At 26.1% G+C, this 21,531-nt stretch overlaps 1 protein-coding gene across 1 annotated transcript in view; it reads right to left on the bottom strand.

The window, feature by feature from the left end:
• The window catches only part of LOC122851807 (LIM/homeobox protein Lhx3-like), a 77,757-nt gene extending 60,654 nt beyond the window's left edge, over positions 1–17,103 (bottom strand). Inside the window, exon 1 of the mRNA XM_044151272.1 lies at positions 15,973–17,103. The gene's annotated coding sequence lies outside the window, so the exon portion shown is untranslated. The remainder of the gene's footprint in view (positions 1–15,972) is intronic.
• Positions 17,104–21,531: the final 4,428 nt, after the last annotated feature.

Raw genomic sequence — 21,531 nt, 5'->3', positions numbered from 1 at the left:
TATGTGCATATTTTATTTTGTCATTGCAAAAGTGCATTGCATATTCTATACTTTTATATATCATTCATTCATTAGCTGTAATTTAAAGTTGAGAAAAAATCTGTCAACTTCAAATTGAAAAGTAAGATGTTTTGAGACAGGAGTTAATGTTTTAAAAAACCTGAACATTTTCTTGTATCAATTTTACAATAATTTTGAATAAAACAGTACTGCTAAGCCTGAAGTCTTAATAAAATTATTTAAAATGACTGAAATTTTACTTATTCTTTGAATATTATCTGCAACTTTTGCATGAAAAATTCTTAAAAATTTTATGAATTTCCTCAAATCAGCAAGTGTGTGTGATTTGTGAAGAGATTCTTAGCTTAGCTTCGTTCAATTCGCCAGCATATCGTTAAATGAAAATAAATAAATTTTGCATAGTCTGTAGATACTCGAAACATACAAGTTTTAATTTTGAAAGTAACCCAGGTAGAAATAAGAGTCATTTTTTTGATTTCTCATTTCAAATTAACGTGTGAAGTCAAAAAGTGACCTCAAATTGACTCTAATTTCTACCTGGGAAAATAAAAAAATAAATCCATTAACACAATGTTAACGGCGCTAAAAAGTATAGATTGTTTGTAATTATGAGGCAATTGGACTATTTAATGATCAATCAGTTGTTTTTTTTTTTAGTGTGATTTCAAATGATTTTATTGTTATAATTTCAAAAACGGTTTTTTTCATGAAACTTTTAGTACTAAATTTTTATAAAATTTCATGAAATATTTCAATGTAAATTTGTAAAATTATATAATATAAAATACATTTATGCTGACACGTAATTTATTATTCCTATGGACTTAATTATTAAATCTTGATTTTTTTCTCGAGTTTTATTTCATATAAATTGAATGATATTTGCTTAGATTATACAAGTACACATGTATATTTTAATAAAATAGATATTTGTATCGTAACTTTTTGTGATTGTTTTCAAATTAATGATGAAGTATAATTATTTTTTTCAGTTCATCAAATGAGCTGATGGTTAAGTCGGCAAGAGCTCTGCCTACAGTGCTTGTGGTCTCGAGTTCAAAACCTTAACTTAAATTCAACGATTTTAGGATTCTGTATCTGTTATTAATTGTTACAGGTTTGGGGCAAATATAATCTAGCATAGAATATGTGAACTACGCACTTAGTCTATGCCAGGAAATATCTGCCTCGAACACCAGATACACAATATCACAAATTGAAAAAAAATCTCTTATTTGTTTCTTTTTTTTTTTCTTTTACATCACGGATCACAATTCAAAAACCATTGAATCGATTGTATTTATCAATAAATTGATTGATTAATATATCTCGATCAATTATTTTATATGTACTATATATATATGTATCCTCCTATTATAAAAAGAACAGTTGTTATCGTACATTGTGGGGTTAAACTTTTTATTCGATTATTCATTTATTAACTCGTTACCATTTAAAAAATAAAACAAAAATAATATCGTCTTTCTCACTCCCACAATTTTCGATGACAACTGTTCTTTTTATAATAGGAGAATTATCTCCAAAACTAAAAAGGTATAATAATTTTATAAATAATACTATTAGATTCGAGAAAATTCAAAGTTTTATGAGGAAAAGTTTCAACAAATTTATAAGAAAATTAAACAAAGAATAGATAATATAACTTAATAGTGATATTCCTTCTATTATAAAATAAACATTTGTCATCGATAATTGTGTGAAAGTGAGATAGATGGAATATGTGTAAGTCTGTTACATTACCTTTTTTTTTTTTTAAAAAAAAAAAAAAGGTATTCGGTGTTTAAGGCAAATATTTCCATTTTCCTGGCGTAGACCAAGTGCGTAGTTCACATGGTCTATGCTAGATTATATTTGCTCCAAACACCAGAAAACACTCATTCAATCAAGGATTCACACTTTTCAAGATTTAGGGTAATACTTTTGTTAAGCCGTTATTTTCTTCATTTAGACGTGTGGTATGTGAACCCGAGACCACAAGCACTGTAGACAAGGTTCTTGACGACTTAACCATCGGCTGACTCGATTAACTATGAAAAATAATCAAACTTTATTACTGATTTGAAAGAATATTTAATTTAAAAAAACGAAGCATCTATATTAAAATATATTTCAATTATTTCTTAAAAAATTTTTTTTTAATTATAAATAATCATCAATAGAAAGAATAAAATATTTTTGTTATAAATTGATTTTTAAAATTAATAATTCCGGTATTTCAAAACAAAAGAAAAACAAATAATTTGAATAAAATACTCCTTTTTTTTTGTTTTCCAAATGAAACAAAATTATTAATTTTTTTTCGACTTGAATTTTTCAGTTTTATTTACTCGTAATTTTAAAAAAACACTGTATTTAGAAACAGTTATTTTAGAAAACTATAACTATTTAAAAAAATATATATAGAAATAAAAATTTCATGAGCTTAAAAACACGATCGTCAATTCCAAAAATAAAAAACTCTCAACTATGTATATTTATTTTACAACATATAAATATATTTACCAACAAGTATCATGAGTTGCTTGAGAATCGTCCTTCGTTCACGCTTCTAAGACTCTTTTCCCCTCCTCATACATATCTTTATCACATTGCATTGTCACTCTTTAATCCAAGTAATACCTTTCCTTGTCTTGCTGTTAAAAAACCAATTCTCAACTTGACTCTATCCTTTTTTAATTATTTTTATTATTTTTAAATTTTATTTTTCTCTCTCTCTCTCATCAACATACATATAGACACTAGAATATTCGCCCTGCAAACCGGTCCCGTACATTCTACCCCCCTCTGCACCTCTGTAAACGACCACCTGCTCAGAATCAACGAGAGGCCCTTCGGGGCTCAACAAGGCCCAAACGACGAAGAAGGACTCTCGCGAGCCATCAAATTTATTCGTGGCTCTTATTCACCGAAAAATAAATATAATATATATATTTTTTTTTTTATCTGTATTCTTCAAATTACTTTTAACACTTTACACTGATGAAAAATATAAATTCATCTAAATTTTATTCAATGATAATTAAAATAAAAAATTAATTATAATGATAACAAACACAGTTGGCGATATTAATTTACTGGTAAATATTTAAAACTGTAAAGTAATTATAAATTTCATTATTAATATATATATTTTTTTAATATGCAAATTTTAAACTTATATGTCAGATATATATGTTTAGGGATTTTGTACTCTCATTAATAACATTATTATTATTAATTGTTAATTATAATTAATGACAATGGCAAGAAGCTAGACTAATTGACATTGATTTATGAGTTTAATTAAAACGAAGCGACAGGGAAAGGAGTGTTTTACATGGGACGAGGAAAAAAAAAAATAAATAAAATAAAAAATAAATAAATAAAAGGGGTAAAAGAAGAAGAAGAAGAAGGTTGAGGGGGAATTTAACAACACCTTTTAAGAGCACAGGGCCTTTTGTCTAACAGAGCTTTCAGGTGGCTATATAACAACACAAGAAGCTACGATGAAAAATCCACATTAAATATCCCATTAAATTATATTTAATTATTATTAAGAAAATAGATAATTATTATTGCAAAAAAAAAATAAATAAATAATAGTTCATTAAAAAAATTATAATTATGATAAAAATTTAAATATGTCGAGTAATGTTAAAACTGATATGACTGTCTTTAATTATTTTATTTAAAATAATTGTTTTAATTAAAAATCTAAAAACATTTATACAAAGCTATATAATTTTTTTTCAATTAACATTATTTTATTGATTACATTATTTTTTTTTAGTAAAAGAATTTTTATAAAAGCTTAAAAATATATTTTGTTGACATGATAATAATATTATAGTTTGATGTCATTTGATCATAACAAAAAATTTATAAAAAAGAAATATGACATACTGTCATCAAATTAAAAAAAGAATGGATAAGAAAAAGAAAATATATATTGTTGTATAGATATACAAAGAGTTTATTTAATTTTTTATTTCGATATTCGAAGGGTCGATGAGTATTGTCAGAGGGTTGCAAAAGGGACATGACTTGGATCACTGACAAATTACCATCATGAGGGTTCCAAGGGTTGCTATAACAGTCGAATATTTTTTTAAAATTAACGTAGCTACAATCTACTAGTATAGTTATACAATAAACTTTTTTATATATAATCCACATGCTTTTATTTTTTTCTGTTAAATTAATTAATATATTTTCTTTTTTTTTACGTATCATTTTACTACACCTAGGGGGTACAAAATTATTCACCCTGATGACTACTCGTAATTGTATTTTTATATACGTTGATAATGAAGTCTAAAGACGCATTCAATGTAGCACAAAGCGTGACGGCCAAAGCAGTATTATCCACCACCAACACCACAACAGATAATATTAAAAAATAAAAAAAAAACAATATATAAATAAATATACTTGGCAAAGAGATAGATGATGAGATATAATTTTATCTTTTTCACCTACGCTGAGGCTCAACGAAACGTGAGAGGTATAGATGAAGGAAAAACATATAGTATAAAAATAACGCAAGTTGGTGAAAAAAAAGATAAAACAGTATATATCTATGAAAGAAAAAAAAAAAAAAAACAAAAAGAAAATACATCACGAAACCCAAGCAAAAAAAAAAAAAAAAGAAAAAAAAAACTAAACTCATTTCCGAGGCATTAACCAATTACTTTTTTGCGAGAGAGTGTCGGTTACCTCCATAGCTACCTCAGTCTCCTCACTACCACCCTCCACCCAGTTGGATTTTTTTTGCTAACTTTTGCAACTACTGAAGCAACCCCCTGTCTCGAGTTTTCAGTTCTCTCACCTTTACAACTAACTGGATAATTGTAGTCTGTCATAATAATAATATCAATAATTTTTATTTGAAAAAAAAAAAACAAAAACAGCAACAGTTATAAAGTAGAAAGGATATTTTTCAATTAAATTAAAATATAATTTAAAAAAAATCAGAATATAATTGATGCGAGAAATAACAAAATATAATAATGTAAAATTTTCAATTTATGAAATTTTTTTTTTTATAAAATACCAGTGTTTATTCAGGCAGACGAATTTCTTTGATAAAGTCAAATCCGAGTTATTTAAACAAAGCAAATGAGCTGTGTGTGAATGTAGAAATATACAACACATGTGCGGATATAGATAAACACATAAAATTCGATTTTTCATCGGCAATTTCAAGTTTAATTGCTTTATTTTTTAATTTACTCAAATTATATTGTAGGTTGGATGGCATCTTGGTAATAATATATGTGATGACAGTGAATTGCACGCATGGGATCTACAACAATAGGAAGACTGATATCAAACACGAATCTCTTGGTTTAACACAAAACGTCGTGTGGATTCAATATCACTTGACGACTATACATTTCAAAGTCGTACGTAAATTTTTTCACCACCTTTTTATTATGAAAAATTCTAGATGTAAGATATGACATGTAGAATTACAAAAAAGTAAGTGTTATAATTTGAGAATTGACAGAGACGATGAGTTTAGATAAAAAGTTAAAAATTGTAAAAGAAAAGTTTGGAATAATTTTTATTAGAACAAAGTCACACGATAAAAAGAAAATTGTTATTTAATAAGGTTTCTGTAATGTAGCAATGATGAATGTTCTATGTGATAAAACTTGAGTTTAATTACAAATTGAGATTTTTTTTTTTTTTTTCTACAAATTATTTTAGATCATCCTGCATAAAACCAACATTATAAAACCTTTTTTTAAAACATTTTTCTTTATTTATTTTAAAAGTATTTTTATATAAAAATTATTACAGCTTTTGTTAAACCTATTTCACGCATTTTTTATTTTTATATCAATTTTAGTTGGTTTTACAAAATATCAACCCTTCCATTTTCAAACTATAAAAAAACGAAATAATTTTTATCTAATTCTAAAACGTCATTATTAATTTACTGAATAGAAAAAATAAAAAAAAATAAAATAGAGTATAATTGTAAATTATAAAATTAAATAAAAATGAATGAATTTAAAATTAATTTAATAATTTATATGATGAATAGAAATATTGAATCCATGATTAGGGTAAAATAGAGGGTGATACTATTACGTAATTCACAATGTTATATTGCTTATATACATTGTATATATGTAATTTCTTGACCCTATATAGTAGCAATAAACTTAGATGTATAGCGTTATATTGGCCATTTGGGAATAAGAGTGTTTATTTGCTATACAAGTAAATATGTGCAAAAAGGTTTACATATATATTATAAGGGTAAAACGAAAAGTGTCAACGCACTATGTATATTATACAATACATGTACATATAATATTGTTAGTGTTGATAATATTACAATTTAGCTGGCATATATAGGAACCACTAGGGCTCATTTAAAACAAGCATTGTAAGTGTAATCTCCAACTAAAAAGCCAGACAAACACAATAAGATGGTCCTTGTAATTAATTTTCTTGAATCGTTGTATATAAACGCTGATTAAATATTTCTTCTCAGGTCTTTTTATATAAAACTCTTTAAAACTTTTCTCTTTTCTCATTACTCATCATTTATTTTTATTTTTATTTTTTTCATTTAAGTCACAAAACAGACTTCATTGTTATTGAGTTTAGTATTTATCTTTTTTGATAATTATACAAGATTTTATCATCTCTTTCTTTATTTTTATATGTATTTTATCCACTGATTGTAATATGATAAAAAAAAAAAACCGGACATAATAAATGATAATTAATTTTTTTTTCCTGTTTTTCTTTTTTTTTTTTTTTCAAACTTTAGTCTTCATTAAATTCAACTTAATATTAATTTTTTTTCATTTTTTTATTCATCAATTTTAATGGAAAAAAACACAAAATTCATATTAAATTAAATTCATAATTTAAAAAAAAAAAACAAATGATAATATCAAAATCAGGATATGTGTATTTTAATATTTAAAACAAAAATTCAAGTTCATTTTAAAGTAAAAAAAAATAATAATAAAATGATAGAAATAAATTGAACAAAAATAGAAAAAATTTTTTTTTTAAATTCACAAATAGAGGGTAAAAATCCAGTTTAACAAAGACGAGACAATGTGTTTGCTGTCAATTATAGAAATAAACCTGTCTATCTTTGTATAAAAAAATATATATATTTATTTTTTTGTATTTTGCACTTATTAAAATCAAGTTTAAACAAAATAAAGAATCATACTCGTTTACAGCCGTAGAGAATCAGATTCCAAATAATAAGCTATTTTATCTCTCTTTATATATACATACACACATACACACACACACACACAAAAATATTATACATATATAAACTAAAGCTTAATGCTATATACCACCCCCTTCAGTAGATTTACGGCAATTCATTTTTTGCCATCGTTAAGTGCTTTCGCATTATCTCGCGGCAACTAAATACCCAGGGTCCAAAAACAAAAAATAAAAAATAATAATAAAAAAATACATATATGTATATGAATACTATGTATATATGGTAGGTGGTGATATAACCCTTTTTCTGCAGTAACGAGTATACCACCTTTTTATATTTTTATATATATATTTTATTTTATATTTTCATTCTGTCAGCTGGTTGACGAGGCATACCATCATGTAGTCTGATGAGCCAAACATACATATATAACCAATTCATTTTATAACAGGTATATTCGTGTGAAAACAAGTATCGTAGTTTTATATACATGCATATAGTTGTGTGTATGTATACATATGTTGGTATTTTTTTTGTGTAAAAAATACAGCTGTGTGTATTTTATACTTTTAATTATTTTAGATGACTTGAACGATCAGCATAACTTAATTGCCTTACATTCAATTAGTTGCAAGGACACATTTATAAAAAAAAGTTTTACTATTAATTATTTTTGTATATTATATTACAATCTAATCCCTTCTCTTTAATTTTTTTTGAACTTATCCCTTCTTTTCTATCAACATCATGCAAATATTATATGAAAAATATGAAAATAAACATAACATCTGCTCTTGGCAAATATTCTTTGTTAATTTTTTAAAAATATATCTTATAAATAGGTATACTTTTTTAGATCTCTATTCTATTTTATTATATTATTATAATTGTTGGTTTATTTTTAACTTTCCTTTAGATTTATATATATACACCACTTCCGGTTGTTGTAAATTTGTAATCTACATTATTATCTGGGTCAAATCGCAATAAGAATTGCTTGGGGAAAACAACATTGCTTCCTTACTATACTTGTATGTGTTTTAAATATATTTTTATATATTTTATTTGTTTATTTTTTATTACTCTATGTATGTGTATATGAACAAGACTGTCTTGAATATTATTATTGCGGCATCTTTGAAAGTCACTGTGCATATACACTAACACAAACTTTCATTCGTAATTAACACTAACGAGAATTATGTAATCTCTGTGAAACAATTAGCAATTCAATAGTACAAAACAACTGGTCGCATTATTTTCAACACTCAAAAGAATATCATGAATCATGATTATTTAAAAAAAATTAAAATATTATTAATAGAGATAAAATACGACGTAATATGCTTGAGTACAATTCTATTAATTTTGTATTTTATTTATTATACAATATGAGTGTAAATGAAAAAAAAAAATTTTAATTATCATCTACCGTGTTATGACTTTTTTTCACGATATTTTTCTCGAATGAAAATTATACCAATTTTGTTTATTTTCTTTTTGTTATATTTATTTTTTTGTACTATAAAAAGTATTTGCAGACCTTCGTAATCGTGGATATATATAATGTTGAATCGTAATTAGAAATTAGATGAGACAAGAAACGTGCGAGGTAAAGAGGGAAGCTCTTAATTAGACCCTCTTTCTCTTTGCAAACTATGTATATATATTTATAGATATGTCGGCTGCGTGCGCATTCGTAATGCGGATATTATTCACGCATATATTTATCTACTCGATATACATGTGTATACTGAGTTGTATGTATGTAAAATTTAATAAACAACCATAGTCAAGAAGCAAAAACAAAATTAATATATCGAAATAAATTTTTTTATTAATTTGTTTTATCATCAATTTGATGATAAAGTTTATGCAAGGACTGTTTATTCAATTGAATATTAAAAATATAAAGATAAAAATTGTAAGGTTTTGTTTTTTTATCGAAAAATTTATTAATTAATTTTCCGGGAATAATATTATATTGACATTGTAAATATTAATTTGTTATGAATATTATAAAAATGAGAAAGTTTAAAAAATAAATCGATAATAAATTGTTTATATTAGCCTTTAAAATTATCTAAATAAAAATATTTTTTATCTCATAAATTTATAATAAAATCATGATAAAAATTAACTCATCTTTTTTTTTTTTTACACTATGTTTATCACTAACCAGGATATTTTTTTCTAAATGGAAATTTACATGATAAAATTTGGATACATGCGCGATTTAAAATAATTTTGTATTATGATATTTATTTTAGGAATACTTGAAAGTATACACATGCACAAGTTGCAATTATTTTTCTATTTGTAATTAAAATGAATGTTTAACTACTGAAAAGCAATATAAAAGTAATGAGATTCCTAAAAGAAGCTTTTTTTTAAACAATACAAAAAAAAATATATATATTTTATTATTTTTTATATTGAAGTTACATATACTTAATTTCTGATTTGTTTGTAAATAAATTGCAGGGAAAAATATAAAAACAACAAAGGTTTTTAAAGCAATATAATTGTGCATTTATTTAAAATGACTACACTGCAGAATCAACCTGCAGATATTTATCTACATACAGATATGTACGTAGTTATTTCTCTGGCGTACTTCAAAATTTTTCATGATAAAGATGGATAAAAAAAGAAATAAAAAAACAGTAGGATTTTAAATGAGTAAAAGAGAGATAAAATTAACGAATGAAGGCACTATCAAACTAATTAAAACCACGGATAGTGTAATTAATTAAGCAGATATCAGAAGCACGCCTAGAATTCCTTAATTTAATAAATTGCAGATCAATTTTATATCTATCATAAAATTATTATAGTGATTATCGATTGAGGTGTTTTCAATGAACGTTTAAAATACATATAAATTTACAAAATTATAACCTTTAATTTTGTTGAAAACTTGAAATTAAATTACATAAATAATTTTTTAATTTTAACACTAAACAAAAACAAAACACTAAAAAAGAGTTAATATGTTTTGCTCTAACAATAAATTGATGAAAAAAAATCATAAAAAAAAATATTATTTTTAGGTTAAAAAATGAAATATAATGAAAGAAAATAAATAAATAAAAAATAATGATATAAAATGATAATAATAAACATCGACAAAAGCCAACCAATTTGTTGAAGTGATTCGGCCTATATAGTTAGAGTATAGAGAGAGGAGAGAGAAGGGAGTATAGAAATAGAACCATTTTTCAATTATCCCTGATCAAATATAGTTCTTCCAATTATCTAAAAGCTGTGTGACCTGTTATATGCTATATAGTTACAACATCCGGGCCCGAGCTCGTTGTGATTGAGCTTATAGCAATTAATGTTATTGCTTGGGGCAGCAGTAGTGTGTACTTCTACATTAACTAATAATTTATCCTGCTACTTTTAATTTTTGTTTTTCTTTATTCTTATAAATATATATATATAGATCAATTTATATCTGTATGAATTTTTATATTATATATTTTTTTTTGAAAATAAAACACAACCTAAAAGACTATATGTGTTTATAAAAGATTTAAACTAAAAAAGAAAAAAAAAAGAAAAATAATAATTGATTGTTTATATTATTATGCACATACATGTTCATTAATTTATATAATTTTTAATTTTTATCACGGGCATTTGTAGTTAAAATATAATTATAAATAATTAATTTGATAAATTTATTTCTCCAAATAAAAATAAAATAATTCAAAGCTCACCATTAAGCATGAAAATTATTTTTTGAAAATTTAAAAAAACTATCAAAAGTAAAGTTAAACGATCTTTCATAATAGGTATATCACTATAAGGTAGATTTTGCATGAGAGGCAATCGTTAATGAACTCTATGACATCCTCGGTTATAACTTTTCTTTTTCTCTCTTATATATTTTCAGCATCTCATCCTACAAAGTATTCCCTTTTTTGCGCGGGTAGTCCATTAGCTTCTTGTATTATTGCAAACTCTCCCAAACCAATACATACATCAACTCTAAATCCATACACACATACACACACAAAAAAAAAGCTCAAAAACTGATGAAAACAAAAACAAAAAAAAACGTTAATGCTTCGTGCTTTTTTAGCATTAATATTTTAACGAGAAAATCAATGTTAAAAAATTTAAAATATATATACAACAAAAAATAAAATAATTAAATAAAATTAGTATATATTTTAATGGGCAATGTGGATGTCAGTTTTCATTGTATAGTTCATTCTGCGAATCTGCGAATATATACAGCAATGTGGTTGGACAGTATATATTATATATATATGTAGTAACTAAACACCAAAGTAAGAGTGATGACTTATATGCAAAATACATATATACATTGTATACATATATATGTAACTACATTTCAACACAAACACACAAATTTTCACATGTACATCACACAAAGTGAATCTACAAAATGAACAGCCACATATACTGGAGAAGTAAACTAATGCCTTATCAAGACCTAACCCTTCATTACATATATGTATGAGATAGTAGTAAAAGAGGATGACCAGAGGGCAGCTAACGTTTATAATATTAACGCTAATGGACTACCTTATACCTTATATATACATTGACTGTCGGCTGAGCACCTTCAGTAAAAGCGTCGCCAAGTTTCTCTACAAGCTATAGCCAATATTCACTCACACTCGAAACCCAACAACTGCGTTCTCTCTCTAACAACCTTCATACACTTTGTCCAAAGTGCAGGATAATAATCTTCAATGTATATATATATGTGTTTACATTTACTGGCGGAGAGTAAGAAGTTGTTGCTTAAACCAGTGTAATAACAATAACAGATTGAATAGTCTTTTGAAAATTTTAATATATAGCATATATACATTGATTGTAACAAATTATTGTCCGATTATAAAGCTATAATATTTATCATTAAAATAAAAATATCATATCGTTATTTTACTAGATGTTAATGAAGTCTAAAATAGGCCCTTATGTGTTTTTTATTTATGACAGAAGAGTCTGGCTTCAACATTCATGTACCACTAGTGCTATTTTCATTATGAAAAAAATCCAAAAATTATCATGAAAATAATCTATGGATTTATAGAGCTTTTTAGTTTTCAAATTTTATCAATTGATAATAATAAAATGAAATTAAAATTTATATTTTTATCATTTAAATTTGTAAATTGAATTTTTTATTTTTCATTTTTTTGATTATTAATTAAAAAATATAAAAACAGTAAACACTGGTGCTTATATTTTTATTTCTCATAAACAATAGAAATTAGAGGAAAAAAAAATACTAGACTTTCTGTTAGTGAGGTAACAATATGTAGAGAAAAAACAAGAATCATATTTTTTATAAAAAAAAATATATTAAAACGTTAGTATAAAGAAAGATATACAAAGGTAGTGTATAGAGCGTTGCTCCAGCTGAAAACGATGTGGCACTTAACTTTTAATTAATATTATATACCTAATTAGCCCAACGGGTGAAAAAGGAGGCAGAGGTTATGATGGGTGGGTGGAAAATTGGAATGAGGTGATGTTGGACTATAGGGGCTTTAAAAGTGAAAGACGGAAAAATGAGTATACATAGTACATAGTAGATATATATACATAAAAGACGTGAATGAGTAAAAGAGAGATAGAAATAATATTCAGAGAATAAGGTAGATGAGGTTTTGTGTATTAATTTAATTTTCAATCTCACGGGGTAATTCTTGGCACAACGTTAGTTTTAATCAACCCTCACCTATTCGCACACGATGTGAGAGGATGTTAGGATACAGAACGCGCGCGAGTTTTTGAGATCAGAAGAAGAAGAAAGAGGTAAAACTGAGCAGTAAAATGAGATAAAGTAGAAGTATTATAGATGTTATATTGTGTATATAAAATAAAGGCTTTGAAGGAAGAACAAAAAAAAAAATTATAGTAAAAGACATTGGTATAGGAAAAAGAACGAGGGTTATATACATGGCCAATAAAAACTAGCAATAAAAAAGTGGTCCCTCAGGGCCACATAACCTCATCCTTACAATTGCATCCCTACTGTCTCATTCTCTGGCTCATCTAACCCCAGGATTAACTCTAATCAAATATTTACATTTTAATTCGGCTTCTGTGCGTGTGCATATATACAATACTATATATATTCCTAGACTCTTGTCAGTGTTGACCCTTTACGACAGCATCGTCATTTAATTGCAAACATTTGCTGCTTTTATTCTATTTTTTTATTTTTTAATTCTATATATGCTATATTCACTTTTCGTCGTCGTTGTATTCATTTATTTTACTAAAGTATACTACCTATATATAGGTTTTAATACAACGTGAATTCAACTGATGTCTTTTTGCAAAAAAAAAAAAAAAAAAAACAAAACAAACCGGTTTGAAACAGCTCATTCTCAATGCCCCATATACCTGGTACCTGGTAAAAAAGTGTCTCCTGGCACTTGTTGATGATACTCAAGGATTTATATATCATTATGAACATTATAAGTAAATTTTTTAAAATGATTTACTGATAATATTTTATAGCTTTTAAGTATTTTATAATTAAATAGATATAATTGTCATTGTGTTAACTGATGTCATTTAATTACAGACAAATTGTCCAATAGTTTAAAATATTTTAAATAACCTTGATGGATTTATTAGTCAGTAAAAAATTGTTGTATATATAAAGCTGGTTTTGGAATATAATTTTGAGTAATTTTTTTTTTTTAAGGGGTCAAAAACTGGCTGAACAAGACAGGTTCAATTGTCATGCGTTGAATAAAATTTTACCAAAGGAATTAGATCCATGATTCGTTCCACCTGAGACATAACTACATATATATATCATAAAAGGACAAAAGTTGTAATATTATAGCGTTATACAATTTTATATATAAAGGATGGAATATAATGTTTTTTTTTTTTTTCGTTGCTATAGTGCTCTTTGCAACAGCTGTCGTATGTTTACTTGTTAAAAAAAAAAAAAATGATAATTCTCTTAAGCAATGTAACTCTGCACATAAAATTTGTGAGTAATGACTTTAATTATAATTATATTTTATATATTTTTTTTATTATTTACTTTGTATTGCTTCTATACTTTTGTCACATTCTGATTTGAAGATAACAATTTCCTGTTTATACAAATGATATTATAAAAAAATGTATTTGTATACTATCTTCATTCTCATATATATAAATAAATATTTTTTCTAACATTTTAAAGATTGTAAGTTTATCTTTTTAAATTTTATAATTATTATTTTCTTTTTTATCTTTATAAAATTTTCCTGAATATATAACGGAAGTTATTTTGTATGCGAATTAAATAGCAATCTAAAATTCTTTAAAAAAGTGTATATAAAGACAACAGCCGAGATGGCTTGTGTTATTTTAGCATTTAGCGTGTCATGAAGTTTTTGGACGCTGTCCAGAATCACTAGAAATTCTCATAATACCATTATATACATATATCACTACTACATAACCAACTAAATATATATAAAAATATATATCTGATCTTTGGTCAAAATATAAGAGTGGCATTTATTAAATTCAGTTTTTAATAATCTCTCAAATAAATGATGGATGACTAGCAATATGTGCAGATATTACATTGAATTATTCAAATTATAAGCTAATAATAATATTAAGAATAAATATAATATGAAAATAAATAGATAAACTATTAAACAGTACTTTATTGTATATCCCCATTGAAATATTTAATAAAAACATTTTTGTATATATGTGTGTTGTTTAAAAAGTTACATAGATGTTTATATAAATATGCGATAAAGAATTTTAAATAAACATTTTTTCGTACAATGATGTAGTGTTTGTAGATGGTTTTTATCTTTTTGTAATATGTATTGGAGCTGTCGTGTGACTCGATAAGTGGCTATTGCTATCACTATATATGAGAGCTTCTGATATGAGACAAAACTAATTAGTTTTGCGATAAGTCTATGCCAGCTATATAATTTATAATATGTAAATAATCTATTACTGTAATAATAAAATGTTATAATATTTTTGTACATATTGTGTATTTAAAAAAAAAAAAATAATAACTTGAATATGTTTTTTTCTGGTACAGCCTACTTCAGTGATTTGGAAACCAACGTGATCCGTGTTTTTTGGCATTATGCCAAGTATAAATTATTATTCCTGGATATGTTATCACATAACTCAATCATTCTCAGGGGTTTATTTAATTTTTACAAAAATATTTGGGGCTAGAAACAATTAAAGAAAGAAAATTGATGATAAAAATTTGATAAAAATGAGATTAAATAATGTAATATTAGAAATTTTTTTTTTTTTTTAGTGATCAGTGTAAAATGAGAAAAGCACGTGGCACATGAGATACAGGCGCCTGCGTGCAAACATCAAGCACCAAATAGAAATTTCTTCTCATGATATGGAACGCCGGTATTTACGTGTACTCAGTCGTTCGGCCGACGAGCTGCATGTTGAGTCGTCTGATTGTTTTATATATTTTTCATAGCTACATAAAAAAAAAAAAAAAAAAAAAAAACGCAAAACGTAGAAAACAATGCTATGAAAAAACTAAAAATTCAATTTTAAAACTATTTTTTCCCTGGCAATGTTTGTCCCTCAACTTTTCTGATTTCAAAAGTGCTTGTTTCTTTTCTTTGCTATTCAATAATCGAAATTTCGTTTGGCTTCTTATTGCTTTTGAATTGAATTGTAAAAATATAAATAAAATATAAATAAAACAATTTCAATTGTAAACTCACCTTATAGAACAACATAGATTGCTAAATATCTTGAACGAATTGACAATTTGTTTTTTTTTTTGTTTTTTTTATTCTTTTTTTTTTTTTCTATATGTTATTATTTTATTTTTTAAAATTTTTTTATTCCAGTGTCGATAAATCTACTACACCACAATTCATTGACGATAATTTTTTTTTTCTACATATATTGATTCACTTAAACAAAAAAAATAAAATAAAGCTACGTAGCTCTTTAACATTTAGATAGATTTTTTTTTCCTTCCTTAAAGCCTATCACGATTAAATCACAGATAACGTCACAAAAATAAAAAATGAAAAAAAAAACTCAAAACAAAAATTTTATAGAATTGTTTAGTAAATTTATGTCACGATAACCAGTAAAGATATTCACACTGTCTTCATGAATTAATTAAATTTGCCTAATCAATGATACATTTTGATTGACATAAATTTAATTTTATAAGTGTAAGCATTAAGCTTGTTTTTCAATCCACTGAAACATTCAAATATCCCTCAGCCTGTCAACCCTGTCTTCCATTCTCAGCAATTTGGAAATTCATGTTTAAATTTATAAACTCAAAATGCAATATTTAAGTGGAAAATAAAATAATAAATGCCGTCGGTGATCAGACAGTTTGAAAACGTCAGACAAATCACAATATCACTGTGATACTTTTCACTTGAGCATGTGGATATCTGTCAAAAGCTAATCAATCACTTCACATGTCCTCTTTCTATATCTCACTATTTACGTTTTTTTTTTTTTTCTTCTATGTCTTTGATAACAAACTATAATCTTCAATCAAATATATTTATTTAAAAAAACCAACAATTGATCAATTAAATATCAAATTAAAATTATTTTTTTAATTAATTTCAACTGTAATAATTTATATTCTTACAATTTAATAAAACACAACACAATAAACGTAAAAAATATTTAATTAATATTATATAATAATTGAAAAAATAAAACAAACAAAAACAATTAACTATAATTTCGTGTTTAATGAGTAAAAACAAAAAAAAAAAATATTTCAAATCAACATGCGACAAGATTTAATAAATTTGTGAACGAAACACGTTCTGGATGTGCTCGGTACAGCAGCAGACGACGGTACGATTGCGACTGGGGAAGCTTCCCCCACCCGAGTGTTTGTACACCGCGACTCGAGTATCAGTGCGGCTATTGAGGGGGTAAAAGGGGGGTCGACAGCGAGTAACGAGCGGGAGAGAAAGAGCGACGCGACTACAACGATCGCGGTATAGTGTTGGATAAAATGGGAAGATAGGAAAAGACAAACGGATAAGAGAGATCAAAATATATTTAGAAAGAGATAGAAAAAGCAAGAGAAACTGGCGGGGTATAACATGCACTATATACAAGTAGGGAAATGAGGGGTGTTTGTCAGATAAGTGGGGTTTGTTGAGCCTCGTTTCTTCTCCCACTTGCAATTTTCTATCTCACTTTTTTACCTTATGTATCTATCATTTTCTCACTTGTTCTATCCATTTTCTACCCCTCAGACAGCTACTCTCGCCACCACCACCACCAATATTACCAACATCACCACCACCACTACCATTACTACCATCACCCCTGTATTACACACACGTTTTACCTTCCGAGTGAAACATTTCGCGGGTTTCTAACGGTAAAGTCCAGGACACTGAAACAAACTAGCACCCAACGCGTGGGGTAGCAATATATTAAATGGACTGGGAATAAAAAAAAAACTCTCCCTACTATACCCCCCATCCTCTCTTCACCCTTATCATCAATTCACCCCTCTAGGTAATTGAACGACTCGTGTGTATATATGCTCAGCTACTATATATATATTTGCATCCAAGAAAATATATATTCTTTTATTTTTTTTATTTCTATTCAAAAGTTTCTTAAATTTTTTTTTTTTTTTTTTCAAGTTTTTCAGATGGTGCATAATGAAGTTACATTGTTGTTGGAGACAATAAAAAAACTTTTGATGGTGAAGATTTTTATTAAATGATGGACATTGATGTTGCGAATGATGGACATTGATATTATACTTCAAATAATATGCAAAGGATTTATTTTAAGTGTCAGGGATAACTGTGGGTGGATGATATATTTTGCTTACTAATTTTTTTTTATATATAAACTATAAATTTTATTATCGACTTGAAATTTATTTTGAAAATTGGCAAGTGTATCATTGGATGTATCGTTAAGACACCTGTAATGTAAATAAGAATCTTTTTGAACTTTATATAAATAAATTGTATAAAAAGAAAAAGACTAAACTTATTTCCTAGAATTTCCAATAGTATTATTGGTAATCCAATAAGAATGACAATTGACAAGAACAAGAGTACTCTAAATACCTATATAGATATATATTTTTAAAGTTTTTATTCTTCTATACCGTATACCACGAACGACACAACAAAGTCGATGATAAGGTCAAACGATTGAACAGTAAATAGACGAATCAACACACAAAGAAATTAAAAAATATATTAAAACACAGATTTTTTTTATTGCTGTTTTAATAAAATTAATTTATTTTACAATTTTTTCTTCTTGGTCTTTCAAATATGAATATATCACAATTGAATTATTTTTCAATACAACCCCAACATAAATTTGATGGTTCATCAAAAAGCGTTTTAGTCAATCATCAAATTTATGATGAAAAAATGATCAGCTATTATTATTTTCAGATACAGAGAATTATTACGAAGGGATTGATTCAATTTTCAACCTTTCTTTGATGAGGTAAATTAAACTACTTTGATAATAACATGTAATACACATCACTAAAAATTTAACCAACATAATTCTACGAAAAAAAAAAAATGATTATATTTGCGTTGTCAAGCTTATTTTTCGGACAATACAAAGTGCCATATTTTAAAATGAAAAAAAAAAGATATATCGGTTAAATTATAGTTGACAATTGTCAGGATTGTATGACTCAGGATTGTACAAGATGATGAGTACAAGATGACAATGATGATGTGTGGTATGGTCAGAGTGACCATGGGCCAAAAGTCATTTTGAAATTCAGTGTGCACAGCTACCGCAGGAGCCCACCAGGGGCGGAGCGGACGTCAAGTAAATGAAAAGCATCCCTAATTTGAAACTGAGAAGCGAAAGGCAAACAAGTGCCAAACCCGGTTCCCTCGGACGATCTTTCCTTTAATTTTATATACTTTTTTTTTTCGTTATTTTTATTATACCTCCCTTCTTCCATTTGGCAATTACGGACCGTTTATACCAAGACGGCACCACGGGGATTCCCTGTACACTCTCGCCTTTACACTTTTATATAATATCATGAAAAAAAAAAAGATACATTGAATAAAATTTATATTTATTTGCACACTCGTATAAGAACTTATTTCTGATTTTACATTCATTATATATAGAAACTGAATATAAAATTCAATAGTCACATTCAATCAGGAAAAAAAAAAACCAAAAATAATAAATTGAAATGAAAAAAATTTATGGATATAAAAAAATTGATGGATTTTCAGTATCATTAAAAAACAAAAAATTTAAAAAAAATCAACGCACAAAACCTATGTCAATTGATGGAATTTTTTTTTTTTTTTTTTTCAAAAAATAAATATTAAGTATATGTATATGGATGTGTCTCTGTGTGATTGGAAGCCACGTTTAAAATTGTAATATACGAGTTATAACGTTGCAACCAATTTGTATGCAAACAGTGGAATATTGTTTGGGCAGGTGGCGTTTATAAAAAAAATATATATATATATATATGTAAAGATCCTTTTCAATTTGACTATATTGATTCTCTCAATTCATTTTGAAGAGTTTTATCTCTATCTCTAGTCACTTGTCTATTTACGTCTAGTAAATTTTAGAGCCTTAAATCTAAAACTGTTCATGGTTTATCTCATTGTCTTTAATATCAAAAAAGCCGATAATTGATCCATAAAAATTTGAAATAAAAAGTCAATACTTTACTTCGTCAGTTTACTTTGTTGAGTTTACTCGTGACGAAGGCTTCAACGCATGCAAAAAAAAATCCACTTCATCGTGATTATTCATCTGAGTGAACAATTTAAAATGAATTCAGGATTGTTCACTTATATAGATGAATATAATCATGGTGATCTTCAACAAGTCTATACTTTTTTATACATGGGTACAATAACTTGATTAATATATATTTGACCATATTATCTATGTCAAATTAACAGCGAATTAGTATATAGATGTGTTAAAATCACTCGCATAAAATATAACAAGTACCAAGCCATAAAAATGAAAAAGTATAGGGACAAGTAGTTTGTATTGTCCACAAATTTAATATACATATATATACTTGTAGAGAAAAAATATTGTTGAGAGTCAAGCAAATAAGGCAAACTGCCTGAAATCTGACAAAATAGAGAAAAATATCTGGAAAAATAAATAAATAAATAAGGAGAAATGGCCAATGAAAAATGAATATGAATTGAAAACGAATAAGAGGCGGGGTTTCCTCTATCACGATGTGAAGTTAACGATCAAGAGGTCCAATTACGTATGCCGTATGAAATGGGTACTTTTCCACATACGTGAAAACGCTTGAAGGTACTTGAGGGTGCATATACTTTCTCTCTCATATTTTCCTTTTTTCAAACATTTTGAAAAATAAAAAAAATAAAAAAACCATTCATGTATACAACTCCCTACCTAACTTACCCTATCTTTTACATACACTCACGTACATTCGCATTACCTGTACCCTCGATGAAAAAAAAATATATATATAAAATTAAAATTGTGTTGGTGGTGCATCATGTAAAAAAATTTCCCACAAATATACAGAGTAAAAATAAAAATTGTTGGTAATAATAATAAAGAAAAGTGCAGTAAATATGTATATAAATTAAATTGATATATAAAAGCTGCAAATAAAAAATAAAAAAATTAATAGTTGTAAATATTTTTATTTGAAAATTATATAATAAATAAATTTTTTTACTCAATTGAAATTAATGTTTATGGTAAAGAAAAAAATAAATAAAACTTGAGTATGTGTACTTATGTTTTTTTGTATATAAAAATTGACATTGAAGAAAAAAATTGAATTAGAAAAAATAAAAACTACCAACGTGGGTAAAGATTAATCTTATGGGAAAATTGATGAAATATTAATTCATCATGTTGAATGAAAGCACTTTTGGTATTATAAAAAAGTTAGCTATATACATGTACAATGTACATGTAATGAGAGAGGGAAAAAATATACGTGATTTTATATATTTATGTATATCACTCGTTTACAAAAGTCTGGCAATTGTTGTACTCACTGAATGCTACTTGGAAACATGTTGTCAGGGTTGGTAATTATATTTACCTTTTTCGTTTTATTATTTAAAAAAGGAGGTGGATGAGTACTTCAACTTTCTATTCTTCACGTGATTAATTTTTATTTTTTCAATTTTTTTTTCCTCCTGATGTAATTAAATATTCATTCGATTTCAATTTTTTTTCCATTTTTGCAAGTATTATTCTTTTCAACACTGGATATTTCAATGATCAAAAAAAAAAAAAAT

The sequence above is a fragment of the Aphidius gifuensis genome, linkage group LG3, assembly GCF_014905175.1.
Source record: "Aphidius gifuensis isolate YNYX2018 linkage group LG3, ASM1490517v1, whole genome shotgun sequence".
In the NCBI taxonomy this organism is placed as follows: Eukaryota; Metazoa; Arthropoda; class Insecta; order Hymenoptera; family Braconidae; genus Aphidius; species Aphidius gifuensis.
This window is presented reverse-complemented; position numbering and strand designations above follow the sequence as displayed.